Source organism: Camellia sinensis, chromosome 15 (assembly GCF_055761805.1).
Source record: "Camellia sinensis isolate YWXY chromosome 15, ASM5576180v1, whole genome shotgun sequence".
Taxonomy (NCBI): Eukaryota; Viridiplantae; Streptophyta; class Magnoliopsida; order Ericales; family Theaceae; genus Camellia; species Camellia sinensis.
This window is the reverse complement of record NC_138975.1, coordinates 46,578,193-46,595,276: the sequence shown is the minus strand read 5'-3', so window position 1 is coordinate 46,595,276 and position 17,084 is coordinate 46,578,193.

Here is a 17,084-nt window from a genome sequence, read left to right as displayed (position 1 = left end):
TGCACACAAACACCTAGTGTTTCACCTTCCTCTTGGAGCTGAGGTTCTAAAGAGTTTGTTTTGAGATTTTGGTGTTGGATTCAAGCCAAAGGAGGCCATTGGAGCACCATTTGTAAAGGGGTCTTCAAGGGTGAGATTCTAGTCCTTTTTTCCCCCATTTTTCCATTGATTTTATACCTATCTTAGAGCTGTTTTTGTGATTATTGTATAACATAAAAAAGTTATGTTTTTAGGCCCTCTTTATTGTTTATTAAGAGTGTTTGGTTGTTTGAGGGTTGTTGACCACCCTTAGGCCTCAAAAGGCCTCTTTTTGTGCCATTTTGTGTTAGCTCCGGGATTTTGGTGTTGAGGTCTCTTCACCACTGAAATCTTGAGGGATTTCAGTGGTGAAGATGATGCTTTGAAGTCCCAAGAAGGAGAGGGCCACCCCCTCTCCTTGTTGTCCTTGAAAAGGGCATGTTTTGGCCTCTTAAGGAAGCCTATGCTTGAGTGTGTGTTGAGCATGTTTGATTTGTTTTTCATGCTTATATATCCATAATATAACATGATTTCAAGTTGGTTTTGGAACTCCATGCATGCTTAGCATAGTTGCCATGTAATGCCTTGTTTATGCCTTAATGTGCCTTAGGTTGTTAGCCTTTGTTGGAGCATGTTTTAGGCTTAGTCTTGTGAAGATTTTGTGCATGTTTTGCCATGTTCTAGGTCTGTCCTAGGTTGTTTGGTTTGATTTTGGCATGCCTGATATAGCTCCTTTGTATTTGGGCTTGTTGGCCTTGAGTATGTGCATGTGTAGCATGCCATCTTTGCATTGTTTTGGTGATTTGAGGTCCCCCCACATGTTATTTCAGTCCCATTTCCATGCTTGTTTGATTGCCTTGCATGCCTCTTTAATGCTTTGGAAGCATGTGTAGCATTGCTCCATGTTTTGGTGCCTTTGCATGCCTTTGTTTTTGAGCCATCTAGATGCCATCTAAGTGGTCTTTCGGGCCTTATGTTATGTGCTAAAACTCTATTTTGGGTCAATAAGCTCACACCATGTTTAGTCTTGCAAGTGTGTTTCAATGCTCCTTGGATTTGCTTTGAACACTTAGACTATTTGTTGCATGTTTAGCTTGATTTGTTGCTTGGTTTGGCACCATCCTAACATGCATTTTCAATGCTTATGTTGCATGCTAATTGTCCATGATTCCCCCTTTCAAGTGTGCTTGAATGTTGTTTGATTTGTGCTTAAGTGTTGGTCCTTATGTGCATGTGTGTGTGCATGCCATTTAGCCCACATTTTGTAGCACTTTGGCCACTGTTTTAGGCCTTTTTAGAGCTGCCTAATTCATGTATAAGTCCATCTTGCCATCCATTTGCATTACCATATGTATGCTTGCATGATTGCATAAGTGCCTTGCCATGTCATGTTGCATTCCTAGCTTGTATGACTAGGTTGCATTGCATCTTGCATGCAGGCCTCATTCCTTGATTTGGTGATAGGAATTGGGCCTAGTTTTGTTTGATTGGTTTGCATACATTTGAAATCAAAGTTGCATACTTGGTTCTTTGGGCCATCATGCATGGAAATGCGTGATTGGTGGTCCGAGAACCGAGGCACATGTCCCTTTGAGTCATTACAATGATAAGAGACATGGTTGGTGCATACATGCTTTGAATTGTGCTACCATGCTTTGCCTTGCCCTCTGTTGCTGTGAGTTGCAGGTTCTGCAGGAATACTCTGCCGACCGGCAGTGTAATGTGCCGACTGGCAACAATTTCTCTGCCGACAGATTCAATTTTGTGCCGATGGCCATACCACACTGCCGGTGGCAATCTCAATCAGCCGGTGATGATCCTCTCTGTCCAAGGGATCAGTCCTGAGGCTTTGACAGCCTCCAGAGGAGGAAAAGAAGGAAAACAGAGGCAGCCCACGCATGGTGGCACGCTTCCCGAGGCGTTTTCCTGTTTTAATTAATTTATTTAATTTGTTAATTAAATTAGTTAATTTGTAATATTAATTAGCTTGCGTAGTTAATTAATTTGTAATATTTATTCGCTCCCTCCGAGTGAGGGCAAATCTGTAATAAGTGTGCGTGAGTGTGTGTATGTCTTCCAACCTCACGTCTTTCTTCCCTTTTATTTACCCGCTTATGATGGTAGATTAGGGCATGTTTAATTCAGCATACCTTATGCTATGCATGTGTGCATCCATGCATTTGTATTGCATGCATTAGGCTCGGTACATCACGCTAACTGCATCAATACTTCAATTCCCAAACTGAATACGTGATAATTGTGCATTTTCACATGACATGTTTAGGATAGCCGAGCCTATTCTAGCAACACTTTGTATGCGATGCATTAGGCACTTAACATGGACTTGGATCATGCATGTTTGCTAACGAGTTCTCTGTTTTGGCACGGAGTACGATGTAAGTATTTATGCTTTAGCATATCGCATGAGTGTGAATGTTGCAATGACAGCATGCTTAACATGTGGCTAGATGCTTATGTGTTAAAACTGTTTTGAATGCCTGTGGGTGAAGGTTGGATTGTTTGAGTTGGAAAAACTCATTGAAATCCGTGTTTTTCAGCCTACTTGCGAGTAGCAAATTCCAAAGCATTTTCAAACCGAACGGATATGCAATGTTTATTTCCAAATTAGGCAATCTAGTCTATACTTGTTTGCTGCGCGCATAACATAGTAATTCTAGGCTAATAATTGGGATAAGAACATGTAAAGTTTTCAAAAACGGATATCGCGGTTAGTAGAGGCCGGTCTTCGGACCGGGCGAAAGGGGGTGCTCATAGCTGACCTTCCCCGATCGTACCCAAGCTCCCGAGCCGAGACAACTCCGGTGATGACGGACATGTGGCCTTCGGCACCGAGTCAGGGTTTCCTAAATTCTCCCGAAATTAAATATTTAGGTGGCGACTCTGTATCTGGCAAAGCAGTCCATGTTTGGCACTACTTTTTCAAAAATCTGTTTCTCAAAACGATTTTCCAGATTTGGACTCTTTGGTTCAGATTAAGAACCGTGACACAAATCGAGAGTCCGAACTGTAGCGAGGTCCCCCCCCCCCCCCGGCGGGCTTGTTACAATATTCAATCAACATTTCATTTCGGTGTGTGATAAACAATTCAACTACTCCCTTTAACCCCATACATTCCCAATCTCGACAATTCCATTTCATTTCCTCATTTCTCACAATTAATTATCCCAATTAATCAAACAATGTAATTAGGTCATTATCCATAATTACCATTTCAACCCTTAGGTCCCATTTTCATCAATGATTCAACATTTATTCCATTTCTCTATGCCAAACATGCATTTAGGTTTATTACAAATAAAACCCCAACTTTTATAAAATTACACAAAAGTCCCAAACTTTCACAAAAATACCAAACCAACCCCAACATCTCAAAATACTAAAATTTAAAGACAAAATCCATAGAGAGGAGTAGGATATCCTTACCTCAAATTCGGAGCCCCAAAGGAGAAGATGAAAAAACCCAACGTGCTCCAAATCCCGAAATTTTCAGATTAAAATGTAGCCCTCGATGATCAACAACTTTTTTGTAAAGGCCAAATGTGAGCAAATCACTCCTACTAGATCAAAACCTAGAGAGAAGGTAGAGTTCTAGAGTGAGAGGCTCAGCAATGATGTTTTTGGAAAAGTAGGAGAGAGAAGAGAAAGTGAAAAAGTGATTTGAAAAGTCACAATTCGGGACTTAAACCCAGTCTCCCGCTCGAGCGGACAGGCCAAAATCTGGGCAACTAGTTTTGGTTTCTAAACTCAACCAACCTGTAACAAACCTGCCCAACACACCCTATAACTCAAATACGAAGTAAAAAGGATGTAAACAAGATAATAATCAACTACCAGCATCCACGGACACATGTCCGGATCACTGTACAACAAGGGTAAACCCGGGATCGCTATAGCGGATATGATGTGACACTCTAAAAAAATTAAAAACTCTTTAGTGTACTTTTCTCAAATATGACACTCTAACGTGGTGGATATGATGTAACACTGAAAAATATTTTAGTGTACTTTTTCCAAATGTGACACTCTAATGTGGCGGACAAATGAGTCATTACACATCCAAAAGGACTAAATGGATCACACAAAAAAATATGAGACTATTTGGACTACAAGTCTAAAATATAGGATTTATTGGTGAATCTCTCTAAAAAATTTGTATGATTAGCATTTTCTTTATGCATTAATGAAAAAATTAGTGTTAGTTTCATTAAACAAATACACTAATAACACATAATATGACAAATAAAATTTGGTTCTTAAATATAATTCTCATAGTATTATTATTTTGATTAAAGGGAAATTGACCAGTAAATCCCATTTTGTGGACTTGTAATCCATGAGATCCTAAATGTTTTCTTGGTGACTGAATGGTCCCTTAATTTGTTTGTTGACTATTTTGCCACTACTAGTATTATTGGTTGATTGGCGTGGGTTGTATAGAGAAGGTGAACGAGTGTTTGTGTTTCACGTTGATCGGAAAAGTACACTAATACCTTTTTCTAATTTAGTAGGTTTGTAACACGCGTAGAAGTGAAACGTGATAACGTCATAGTGTTGTTTCGTACGTGACGTGAATACGCAAAACAAAACTCACTGAAATGGTTTCGAATTTCTATTCAAGTTCGCATTTCTAAATCATGAGATGAAATTCAATTCCCAGATCTGGCGATGCCGACGTGGTACACCAAAATCAAAGTTCATACAATCTGTGAAAAATCCAAATCAGACGATGCCGACGTGGTTTGCATTTCTGAAGTTCGCATTTCTACGGCATCGACTGTTCGCATATTCAAAATACAGTCTGTTCATACAATATGCGAACTCATGATTTCAGATTTTGTAAAAAGTTCACATTTTTAGATTTGAAGTTCACAGATTTGTATTTTTAAAACTTGAATATGTGAAAAATCCAAATCAGACGATGTCGACGTGGTACGCCAAAATCGACGACATAATTTCAGAAACCAAAGTTCGCATTTGTAGAAATGCAATTCCCAGATCTGACGATGCCGACTTGGTACACCGGCCTGCCGGATTGAAACGGATCCCTCTGTTGTGGTACACTGGCCTGAAAAACGGATCCCTCTGTTCTCAAACACACTGAAAAACGGATCCCTCTGTTGTGGTACACCGGCTTGCCGGATTGAAAACCCTAACCCAAGCCCAACCACGATCATCAAAAAAAGCTCAACAATCACAATCATCATCAACCCTAGCCATACCATGTCTCTGAACATGAAAACCCTAACCCAAGCCCTAGCGAAGACCGCCGCGATCATCGAAAAAACCGTATAGACCATGGTCCACGAAGTCACCGGAGCCAAACCCCTTCAAGACTATGGCCTCCTCGACCAGATCGGCTCCGCCGGTCCAGGCCTCGTCTGGAAGCTCTACTCCGCCAAAGCTCGCTCTGGATCGGCTCTCTCCCACCAGTACCCCACCGTCTTGAGGACTCATTTTTCGACGTTGTTCGAGCCGATGCGGCGCGGCTCGTGAGGTTGAGGCACCCTGGGGTAGTTCATAACGGGCCATAATTGATGTGAGGGCATATTTGTCCCCCACATAATAATGTAATTCAAAAAAGGAGTTATCAGTAAGATATCTCTACTATCATGGACTGTCTAATCAAACAAAATATTCATGGGACCAAATGGAATACAATTTCGTCAGATGGGACTTTCTGATAAATTCCCCTTGATTAAACTAATGTTATACTTATTATATTTTTCTACGACATTTATTTTACCATCACATGTGTGATTATTTTATTTGTTTAATGAGTCTTATCACTTACGTATGTTAACAATGCAATAATGACATAAAATATGATAGATTTAACATTACTCTTGAGATTTGGATTATTACTGCACTGGTAACCGACATAAAAATGGATCTCATTAAACTAATATTGTCAAGGCTTAAACATAGGGGTGTGTTTCCTTTATAGTTTTAGGTTTAAAAATTCCTAGATGCAAAAAAAATTCTTAGGACAGGTCTATACGAGCCTTTGTCCCAATTTTAATTAGAGTCCACGTTAGTGGACGGTGGGATTAATCTCTTGATTTAGTTGGTCCATTGGACCGGATGCTAAGTTATTCCCAAAAAAAATAAAAAAATAAAAAAATAAAAAAAATAAAAAATAAAAAATTATAGTGATACATGAAGACAAATTACAAAGATAGAAAATAGTGCTAAACTCACTAGCCAGAATACAAAAAATGTCCCTTAAACCCATGAGGGTGTCTTACTTTTATAGCCAGCACTAACCTGATCCCTGTAGAAGCCTAGCTTCAATGAACTCTGGCTCAATACTCATCTCGGACTCCTAGCCAGATAGACATAAACTCCCTGAGAGCTTTATCTTTATCTAGACTGAGATCCTTCCCCATTCTAGGACTCTTATCCATTATCCGCTCATCTCGGATTCCGGTATCTCTGCAGATAATCTCGGTTTAGCTAAGATCACCTCGACAACATGGCCAAGACACGTGGCACCTCGGCTGACACTCCGGTGCCACCTTGGCCACATGCTGTAATTCACAAAATATGTCCCACAACTGCCCCCTAGGTTCTATTACCTCGGCATCCTGAGGTGATAGAAACTATATCGTTTGTCCATATAGCACATCGGCTAAGACTTAGTCCATCCTTCATGACCGAGATCATAACACGTTGGCTTGACATGACCAAGACTCTGTAGTCTACTTCATCAATGATCAATAATCAAGAACCAAGTTCGTCGAGTTCCTTAACCGAGATTGCTCCTATAGCCGAGGTTTTTGCTTCATTAAATCAAAAACTTCAAGAGTTTTGTCTGCGCATGAGCTATCACGCACGGTTTTCTCAACCGTTTCCGCCATGTGTCCTTCTCTCATTGAATCGTACCTGACATGTGCCATCAGGTTGCGTCATTTCTGCGCACGCCGCCTGACAGACATGTCGTCCAAGGCATATCATTTATGGTTTGCTGTATTTTCATGTTTTAACAAAACTTCTCCCTCTCTCTCCGTCTCTTCACTTTTGCAAAAATAATTTCTCTCCCTACTCAGAGCGTTTCTCTTTAAAAATTTCTCAAACCGCCATTTTCATGCTTCGAAGCTCCTGTAACTGCTTCATTCATCTCCTTCGGCGAGCATTTCGTCATCTGGTTGAAATTATTCACGCCGTCTGACTCCGGCACTCTTCACTCCGGCGTCGTTTTCTTCGGCTCCAATCAGTAAGTCCGCAAATTTCTTTTCATACCCCTGTTCATTCTTTCGAATAACTTGTACTGTTCTTAGCCATGTGGCTTGTAATTGTCTCTGTGTAACTGCCTCATATGTTGCCATTGAATCTATTTTCCGTTTTTGAATCTTTATTTGGGCTTTGAATTTCATCATATGTGTGTCGAGCATGTTTGTTTGCGATTTTGTGTTGTCCAATCTGTCTCTGGGTCTACTCATGAACATACAAACTGTTCATACACTTGATGTTTTAGTAATTTGCCACTATTCTTGGCTTTTGCACATTTGCACACACTTTATTCAGTGTTCTTGAATTTTTGTTTTCTTTTGTCTGAATCATGTCCTTTTCTGTTTTTCTTGCTTATTTCCAGATCTCTCCCCTGATTTCTTGTTTCCGTATAGATTTAGGTTTGGGATTTGATAGAAACAACATTCCCTAGGGAGATTGAAACAAATTCCCCCTAGATCTTGAAAAACCCTTGCCCCAATTCTTGTTTAGGGTTTAGCCAAGGTCCCTAAACCCACTCCAAACATTCTTTTCTGACATTTTTCCCTAACCCTTATAAGCCGACATTATGGGTATGTTCAGGAGGAGAGTAGCTACCCCAGAAAAGATAGCGTATTTCCGTCGAGAGTTCTCCATTCCAGCCGATGTCCACCTCAGGTTGGCTATGGAGGAGGACTCTATTATGCCTGATGGGGATTCCATGCCCTTCCCAGTAGTTGCTTTCATTGAGTGTGGACTTAGGTTCCCTCTAAGCATTCTCTTTAGGTAGGTTCTTTACTACTACAAACTTAACCCCATGCAACTCACCGTAAACTCCTATAGGACCATCAATGGCATAATTGAATTAACACATCGAGAAAAAGCTAGGATTACCTTAGCCAACATCCAATTCTATTACACCATGTGTGGCCTCAAATCTGAAAAAGGCTACATATACTACTTCAAGCCCAGATCCACCGCCTTCAAACTAATAGCCGACCTCCCATACTCCAACAAGGTTGCTGGAAATGATTACTTCATCGTCTCAGGTAATTGGAAGTTCTCACCTGATGATGACCTCCATCTCTATCCTTTGAGCGGAACAGTGTTTAAAGAGGGTGATGGTAAGGACTAAGTCATTCTTCCAATCACATTTCTATTTAGGACTTGTCAACTTGATATATCTTCGTCTAAATAGTTTTGCCTTCTCACTCTTTTTTGCAGCTCTTCTCCAACCGGCAAAGGGATTTCGGCAATCCTTCGTGCCTAGCCGAGATCTAAAGAGGCTGTTAGATCTCCCTGTGCAGAAGCGCAAAACACCTCTTCTACTGAATTACATACCAACCTACAAATCGGCCTTGCTTGACGTACCTCGTCGAAGCAAGACTCCCTTTTCTGCCACAACTCCACCAACAACTTCATTTCCAAGGCCAAATTAGGTCTCCACTTCTAACCCAGCTGATCAACCATCTACCTCAGCCCCTCAACTAATTCTTCTATCCCAGTACCAACGCTGACGTCGAGTTCCAATTTTTGCCCTTGCCGACAGAACCCACAGCTGCAAACGCCGACTTTCTGAGTCATCGGCCTATGACCCAGCAAACCCACCTACTGCATTTCCAACTATCCGCTTTGGCACCAAAGTAACTGTAGCCACCACTACTGAAAAGATGGGCCACAAACAGGTAGTTGTTGAAGACCTTCTCGCTAATATCCCTGCGGTTGTTACGGTGCAATCCTCGTCCTCCCCATCCCAACCAATTCCAAAGTTGAAAAGGGTGAAGAAGGCCAAGGCCAAGGCCATAGTAACTCAAATCGATTTTGAGGATACTGTGCCAATTTTGAAACTGGCCGAGGCCGAAAAGAGCACCCCTTCTGCCGAAAAAAGGCTAGCTGAGGCCCCATCATCAGATGCCCCACCGGCCAAAAAGCCAAGATTCAACTACCGCGAAGGTAACAGCTATCCCCGCACCATGACCTGGGCGCCTGAGGTTACGGTGGATGACAGACCCTTAACAGCCGGTGACAGTGTAGTGAATCTTGAAGTCGGCGCAGCCTTGTCAACGGCTGTTCTTTTACCCGAAGACATGAACTGCATGGCTGAGTGGCATGAATATGAGAACTTCGTTATTATGATGCATCACTCGGTCTTGGTAATCCTTTTTTACTTACTCTTTTACATTTTTTCTATACTTAGTAAAATCTCACTCATCTGTCTTACTTCTTGCAGGCTATTCAGCATGCCCACTCATATGTTGTCAAGACCGAGATGACAAGGAAGGAGTTGGCAAGAAAGACCAAGAAAGCTGTCAAACTCCTATCCTCACTCAATAATGCCGAGGCCAACAATTGAGTTCTATTGGACTAGGTTAAGGCCGCCAAAGCTGCTCAGAATTTGGTAGAGGAAAAAGCCAAATTGGCCGAAAATGAAGCTGAGGTTGCCAGAGTCGATCTTGCGGCTGCCAAGGCCAAGGCAACTGACCTAGGGGCTAAGCTTCAAGAGGCCCTTGACTCAAAGGAAGCCGAAGTCAAGGCGGCCGATGAAAAAGCTTTGAAAAAGGGGCAAGCCGCCGTCCGCGACCAATACAAACAGCAAGTCAACCTGGCTTGCAACCGCGGTTACTACCTTGGTTGGACTGCGGCTCTCAACAAGTTATCTGTTCCCATGGACTTCGACCTCCGAGACATTAATCAACTTTAATTGCCTTTCCCTCCAGAGCCCGAAGATGATGCCGAGGATAGTGAAGCCAATGAAGTAGAGGAAGAGGCTACCACTGATGCTAAGTCTCCCACTCTTAATGAGCAAATAGACTTGACTCAAGATGAGGAGGATAACTTGGTTTCCAAGGGCATCTCCCCAAAACCAACCTCATCGAAGGCCGAGGTCCAGTGCGTCGAACGGAGTTTGGACCAGACTTTACTCGAAATAGATACCAAAATAGCGGTGAAGAAAAATGTAATGCTGCCAACCGAGGCTGACAGGACTCCATTAGCTGAAGTTGAGCAATCTTAAACCAATCCTAACACTTAGGATATTTTTTCTTTGTTTTGTTCTTCTACTTTGTTTGAACAATGTTTAGCTTGCAATTTGGCCGAAGCGCCCTTTTTGTAATTGTGAACAAGTAATCTTTTGGCAGGCCGAAGGGCTTTTTTTCTGAATGCAAGTCTTCTCTTTTCTTCCAAGTGTTGCATGTTTGTCTCATGTATGTTTCATTGCTTTATTTCATGCCTTTTTTGCTTCCATACTTAGAATATTTTTGCATTCCTTCAAAGTATAACTTAACTATATAATGACTCCGAGATATAATACCTCGGATATAAATCATAAATGTTTTCCTTGACTAACACTTAAAAATATCAAAATATTTTTACAAGTGTTATCAAGTATTGCTCTTTTACTTTCACATGTTATCTTCTATCAAGACTTCTTCCTTCTACTCTTTCCAAGCCTGGCAACCTGGTTGGCCATCTCGGCAATTACGTATCTCGGATACCTTTTCCAATATAACCTCGTCTAACTTTAACTTGTAAATTTTTCTGAAATTTCAACAAGTGTTTATGCCCATAAAATTTCAACAAGTCCCAAACACTTCAAATTTTTAAGCTTATTTATCATTCTCTATCTCTCTGCCCCCTAATGTGAACCTAAGTTTCACTTATGTTCACATTAAGCACGTATAATCTTTCGCCGAAGTCAGATTCAAACAAAGACTAGCCGAGGTTCTCAACGTTGGTGTCTCTGTTAATCTAACTGAAATCTACTTAGTTTTATTTGAAGTTCAATTTTGCCGACCTGGCAAGTCTAGTTTCAATTTAATTTAGTTCAACTCTATTATATGCAAATATAATTCAACTCTACCATATAATAAGTCTAAGTTTCAACCAGAAACATCACCCAACTTAGTTCAACTCTATTATGTGCAAGTATAATTTAACTCTGCCATATAATAAGTCTAAATTATTCGTCATGTTTCAATCAGAAACAACACTCAACTTATTTTAACTCTATTATATGTAAGTATAATTCAACTCTAGCATATAATAAGTCAAAATTATTCGTCATGTTTCAATCAGAAACATCGCTCAACTTAGTTTAACTCTATTATGTGCAAGTATAATTCAACTCTGCCATATAATAAGTCCAAGTTATTCATCATGTTTCAATCAGAAACATTGCTAAAGGACTGGTTAGTTCTATTACACAAATTTCAAAATCAAGCTAAAATTTTATTATTACTTCGGCTAATGACATAAATTTCGAAAAAATAAAAATCTAATGATAAAAAAACTTCAAGTTGCAAGTGTTCCAGGGTCTTGGCAACTCTTTTCCCTTACTATCTTCAAGCCGATATGCACTATTGCCAGCGACCGCGATAATTCTATATGGCCCCTCCTAATTTGGGCCCATCTTGCCCTCCCTAGAATCCTTCTTGTTGCCGACCACTTTCCTTAGCACCAGGTCCCCAACTTTGAACTCTCTTGGGTTGACCTTCTTGTTATAAGCCCTAGCAAGTTGTTGCTAGTATGCCCCCAGCCGAATTGCTGCTCTCTCCCTTTTCTCCTCAAGTAGGTCTAGATCTCGAGCCAGGAATGCCTCGTTAGTCCCATTTTCTACTCCTTGGGTTCTGATCCCTGGGATGCCGACTTCCAGTGGGATGACTGCTTCTGTGCCGTAAGCCATGGAAAATGAGGATTCTCCAGTTGATCTTCTCGGCATAGTCCGATATGCCCAAAATACATTAGGCAATTCTTCCACCTATTTCCCTTTTGCTGCCTCCAGCCTCCTTTTGATCCCATCCAAGATAGTCTTATTGGATGCTTCCGCCTGGCCATTGCTCTGAGGGAAGCTTGGAGTAGAGTAGTAGTTCTTGATTTTGTACTTTGCACAAAAGCTCTTGATTAGCTTTTTGTCAAACTGCATACCATTGTCTACTATTATTGCCCTTGGGATACCATACCTGGTGATGATGTTCTTTCATATACAGTTCTTCACATCAATATCCCGAATCTTTCCAAGGGTTTCAGCTTCAACCCACTTTGTGAAGTAATTAGTTGCTACCAGCAGAAACTTCCTTTGCCTAGTGGCTTGGGCTAGCTGTCCTACAAGATCCATGCCCCACTGGGAAAATGGCCAAAGACTAGATACTGGGTTTAAATCTGCTGCCGGTGGATGTATCAAAGGTGCAAACCTCTGGCACCTCTCGCACTTTTTGACATAGGCTTCAGCATCTTCCCGCATGTAGCGCCACCAATACCCCTGAGTAATGGCCCTATGAGCAAGTGATCTGCCCCCAGCATGGCTTCCATATACCCATTCGTGTATTTCATACAAGAAGTCTTTAACCTGGGAGGAATGTACACACCTCAAAAGGGGACCAGTAAAAGACCTTCTATAGAGATGTCCTTCTGCTGTTAGGCTAAATCTAGAAGACTTCAGTCTGGTCTTGTGTGTTTCTTTGCGATCATCGGGCAGCTTCCCATCTCTAAGGAACATTACTATTGCATCCATCTAACTTGGACCCATCTCTACATACATTGCTTCATATTCTGTGATCAATGGTTCCACACTTAGGCCTAACAAATAATCAACCATTATTGTCCTTGCCTCCCCTGATTTCATTGTATTAGCCAGGTTAGCCAAGGCATTGACATGACTGTTGTCATCTCGGCAAACTTGTTGTAGTCGGCAATCCTAAAATAAGGCTAATAGTCTGACAACCTCTTTTACATAGGCTATCATTCTTTCATCTCGAGCTGCGTACTCGCATGTTGCCTGGTTTACAATAAGCTGGGAGTCACAGAAGACTACCACCTCATTGGCTTCCATTACTACTACTAACTTCAATCCAGCGATCAGTGCTTCATATTCTGCTTCATTGTTTGAGGCCTTAAACCCCAAACTAATAAATTATTCTAACATTCGCCCATCTAGCGATATTAGCACTACTCTTGCCCCCGCTCCTTGACAATTTGAACTTCCATCAATAAACAGGCAGAAGGAGTCACCAATGTGAATGTCACAGGGCTTGAGTTTCTTTGCTTTCTTCTGCTCTTCTATAGGGTTTTTCATTCTCAGCTGGGTCTCTTCTTGTTCCCTGGACATCCTAAGCCGCGGCTCACCGGAGCCCGACGTGGGATGGCACAAGGTGTGAACTCGGCCATGAAGTCGGCCAGAACCTGTCCTTTGATTGTTGTCCTGGGTCTAAACTCTAAATCATATTGGCCCACTACCACTACCCATCTGGCTACCCTGCCTTTCAGATCTCCTTGTTGTAGTAGGGATTTCAAGGGGGTGGTTAGTCAACACCACAATCTTATGGGCCTGGAAATAATGGTTTAACTTCTTGAAGGCCATCATTAAGGCCAATGTCAATTTCTCCAGGGGTAAGTACCTGGTCTTTGCGCCTGCTAGGGTTTTACTCACATAGTATACTGTCATTTGTTCTCCCTTCTCTTCTCTGATTACCACTGCACTCACTACATGCTCTGAAACCGCTAAGTATAAGAATAGCTCCTCTCCAGGTACTGGATTTGACAGAACTGGGGCTGTTGTCAGGTATCTTTTCAAGTCGGCCAAGGCAACCTCACATTCCTCTGTCCACAAGAAATATGTGGCCTTTTTCAATAAACTAAAAAATGGTTTACACTTGTCTGAACTTTTGCTTATAAATCTGTTCAGGGTTGCGACCCTTCCAGTTAGTATCTACACTTGTTATGCCGACATTGGGCTTTTCAAATCCAAGATGACTTGAATTTGATCTGGGCTTGCCTCAATACCCCTTCTGATAACCAAGTACCTCAAGAACTTACCAGACCCAACTCCAAATGCACATTTCGAGGCATTGAGTCAGAGCCGATATGTTCTAGGGATATCGAAAACTACCTTCAAGGCAGCTAGATGATCCTCAGGTTCTTTGGTCTTCATGACAATGTCATCAATGTATACTTGTCAATCAGATGTCTGAACATCTTGGTCACTAACCTCTAGTACGTTACTCTTGCATTTTTCAACCCGAAAGGCATCACTCTATAGCAATATAGCCCTTTTGGGGTGATAAATGCAATCTTCTCATCACCAGGGGGGTACATTGCTATCTGATGGTACCCCCTGTAAGCGTCTAGGAAGCTCATCCTTCCATGCCCTGAAGTGGCACCACTAATTGATCAATCTTGGGAAGTGGGAAACTATCTTTGGGACAAGCCTTATTCAGGCTAGTGAAGTCCACACAGACCCTCCACTTTCCATTCTTCTTTTTTACAACCATAGTGTTGGACAGCCAAGTATGGTAGTTTACTTCACCAATGGCTCTAGCCTCCAATAATTTATTCACTTCTTCTTTGACTACCTCCACATGGACCAACATCGTCCTCCTTGCTTGCTAAATGACAAGTTTGACTAACCTATCTGCATTTAGTCTGTGGTAAGTGACATCGGGGTCAATGCTAGGCATCTTGTATGGCGTTCAGGCAAACACCTTTATGTTTGCTCGCAAGAATAACTCTAACGCTTTCTCCTCCTCCTCGGCCAAACCTGAATTGAGAAGGAAGAAGTGATCTTCATCCCCTTGTTGGATGAGGATCCTCTTTAAGGCTTCTTCGCTTTTGTTGGCCGGCTCTTTGCCAACGTCATCCAGGACCTCCGTGTCCTCGTCCTCAATTTCGACTATCTCTGCCTCTCGTACGTTGTAGGTGGATTTCATTGCTGCCATGGAGTAATTCTTTGTCTGCACCTGATCCCCTCTGACCTCCTCAATTCCATGCTCTATTGGGAACCGCAACAACTGGTGTAGTGTTGAGGGAACAACCCTCATTACGTGCAACCATGGCCTTCCCAAGATAACATTGTAAGGAGAGGGGGTGTCAATTACTGTGAACTCTATACTTACCTTCTTGGTGCCTGCTTGCACCTCCAAACTTATTGCTCCCAGGGGTCATGTTAGTGTTCCATTGAACCCGACCATTGGACTGTTGGACTGCTCCAGATGATCTCGGTAAAGACCGAGCTCCTTGTAACATCTGACATACATGATGTCACAAAAGCTACCTTGGTCAATCAGAATGCGCCTTACCTGGCATTCTCTAATCTTGAGGGATATCACCAGAGCATCGTTGTGTGGATACTGCACCATGTCTAAGTCGACTTCAGTAAAGGACACCATTGGTCCCTGGTACTCGTCTGCCCTAGTCCTCTTTTGATGGACCTGATAAACATGTTGTAAGTGCTTTACCCTTTGAGTCTTCCCACTTACCTCGTTCTCATTGACCTTAAAGTGAATCACATTGATCACTCGAGGTCCGTCTGCTTGCGGTTGTGGTGCTGGTGGAAGTGGCACTGCCGGTGCCTGTGCCTGTGGCAGCCTTGCTTTCTCTTCCCTTGCTCTGGCCTCATCTACTAGGTCCCTTAAGTGACCTTGTCTTACCAGATCTTCCATATGTGCTTTTAGGGCTCTACAACCCTGTGTCAGGTGTCTATCTTCATTGTGGTAAGCACAGTGCTTTCTTAGGCTTCTTCCCATGAATTCGCCAGGAACCTTTTCTGGTGCTCTATAATACAGTTGGTTTCTGATTCTTTCCAGAACTTTATAAATCGGGATCCGAAATACGGTAGTGATTGCTGATGCAACCCTCAGTCCTGTCTCTTGCCTGTTATATGCAGTATTACCTCGGCCTCGCTTCGGCAAGCCATTTTTCTACTCTTCTATTGATGTCTTTGTCCCTGGCGTGTCTTCTTTAGCTCTTACATATTTCTCGATCCTGGCCATGAGTTCCTCCATACTTTTTGGCAGTGTCTTTGCTAGTGACTTTCGAAGCAGGCAGTCATCATTCAGGCCGTTCTTAAAATATACGACCGCCAACTCTTGGTTGCACCCTGGTATTCGGTTAATAACCTCTTAATACCTTTTGGCATAAGCCCTGAGGCTTTCATCCTCGCCAATTCTCAAAGCCATTAGGGAGTCTACTCTCAACGGCTGCAGTTTGTTTGTAACGAACCTGGCCACAAACAACTCGGCCAAGCCTTCCCAACTTTTCACAATTCCTTTCGGCAACTTGTGAAACCAATCTGATGCGATTTTCCCAAAAGATGAGGGGAACACCTTGCAGAGTAACAGTTCGTTCCCAGTATATAGTGCCATTAAGTTCAAATATAAGTTGATGTGAAAGTTAGGATCAGACTTACCGTCGTATATTTGGAACCTCGGCATGTAGAACCTTTTCGAGGCCTCAAGTTATCCAATTCTACTGAGAACGGCGTTCTCAGCTTGACTGGAGATTTGACCTCGGCATTTTGTTGCTTCCTCTGGAGTTAGTCCCTCAAATCCTCCTTAGTCTGTCTAGGAGCTCGGCTATCAACATATTTTAGCCTTTTTGGTGTGATGCTTCCGATGTCATTTTAAGTCCTCTTTGACCTCCCTCTATTCATCGTGTCAAAACAAAGCTTCTTTCCCTGAACATGCCGATGTTCCTTGGCATAAGTTTCCTTGGCACGATGTGTCTTCTAAGACTCTCCTCTCATTGATTCTCCTCGTCCGACGTTCCGTGAAGGCCGAGGAGAATACTCATTTGCCCTGTCATGCTGTGGGACTATAGGGATTGCTTTCTATCCCCCTTTCTGGGCGTCCTTTTTGGCCGCTGAAATCGGCGTGTTCTCCAATGGAAACGGTGGCTGCATGACGTTGTTCTGCATCATGAAATTGACAACCGATTGCAGGTCTACCAATTTGTTTTCCATCCCCTTCATCTCGTTGTCCCTTCTCAGGCATCTATCTTTCCATACTTGGAGGTCGCTTTCGTTGTAATAATCGCATCGGCCTACCTTCTTTGGAATGTCTCCCTCTTGG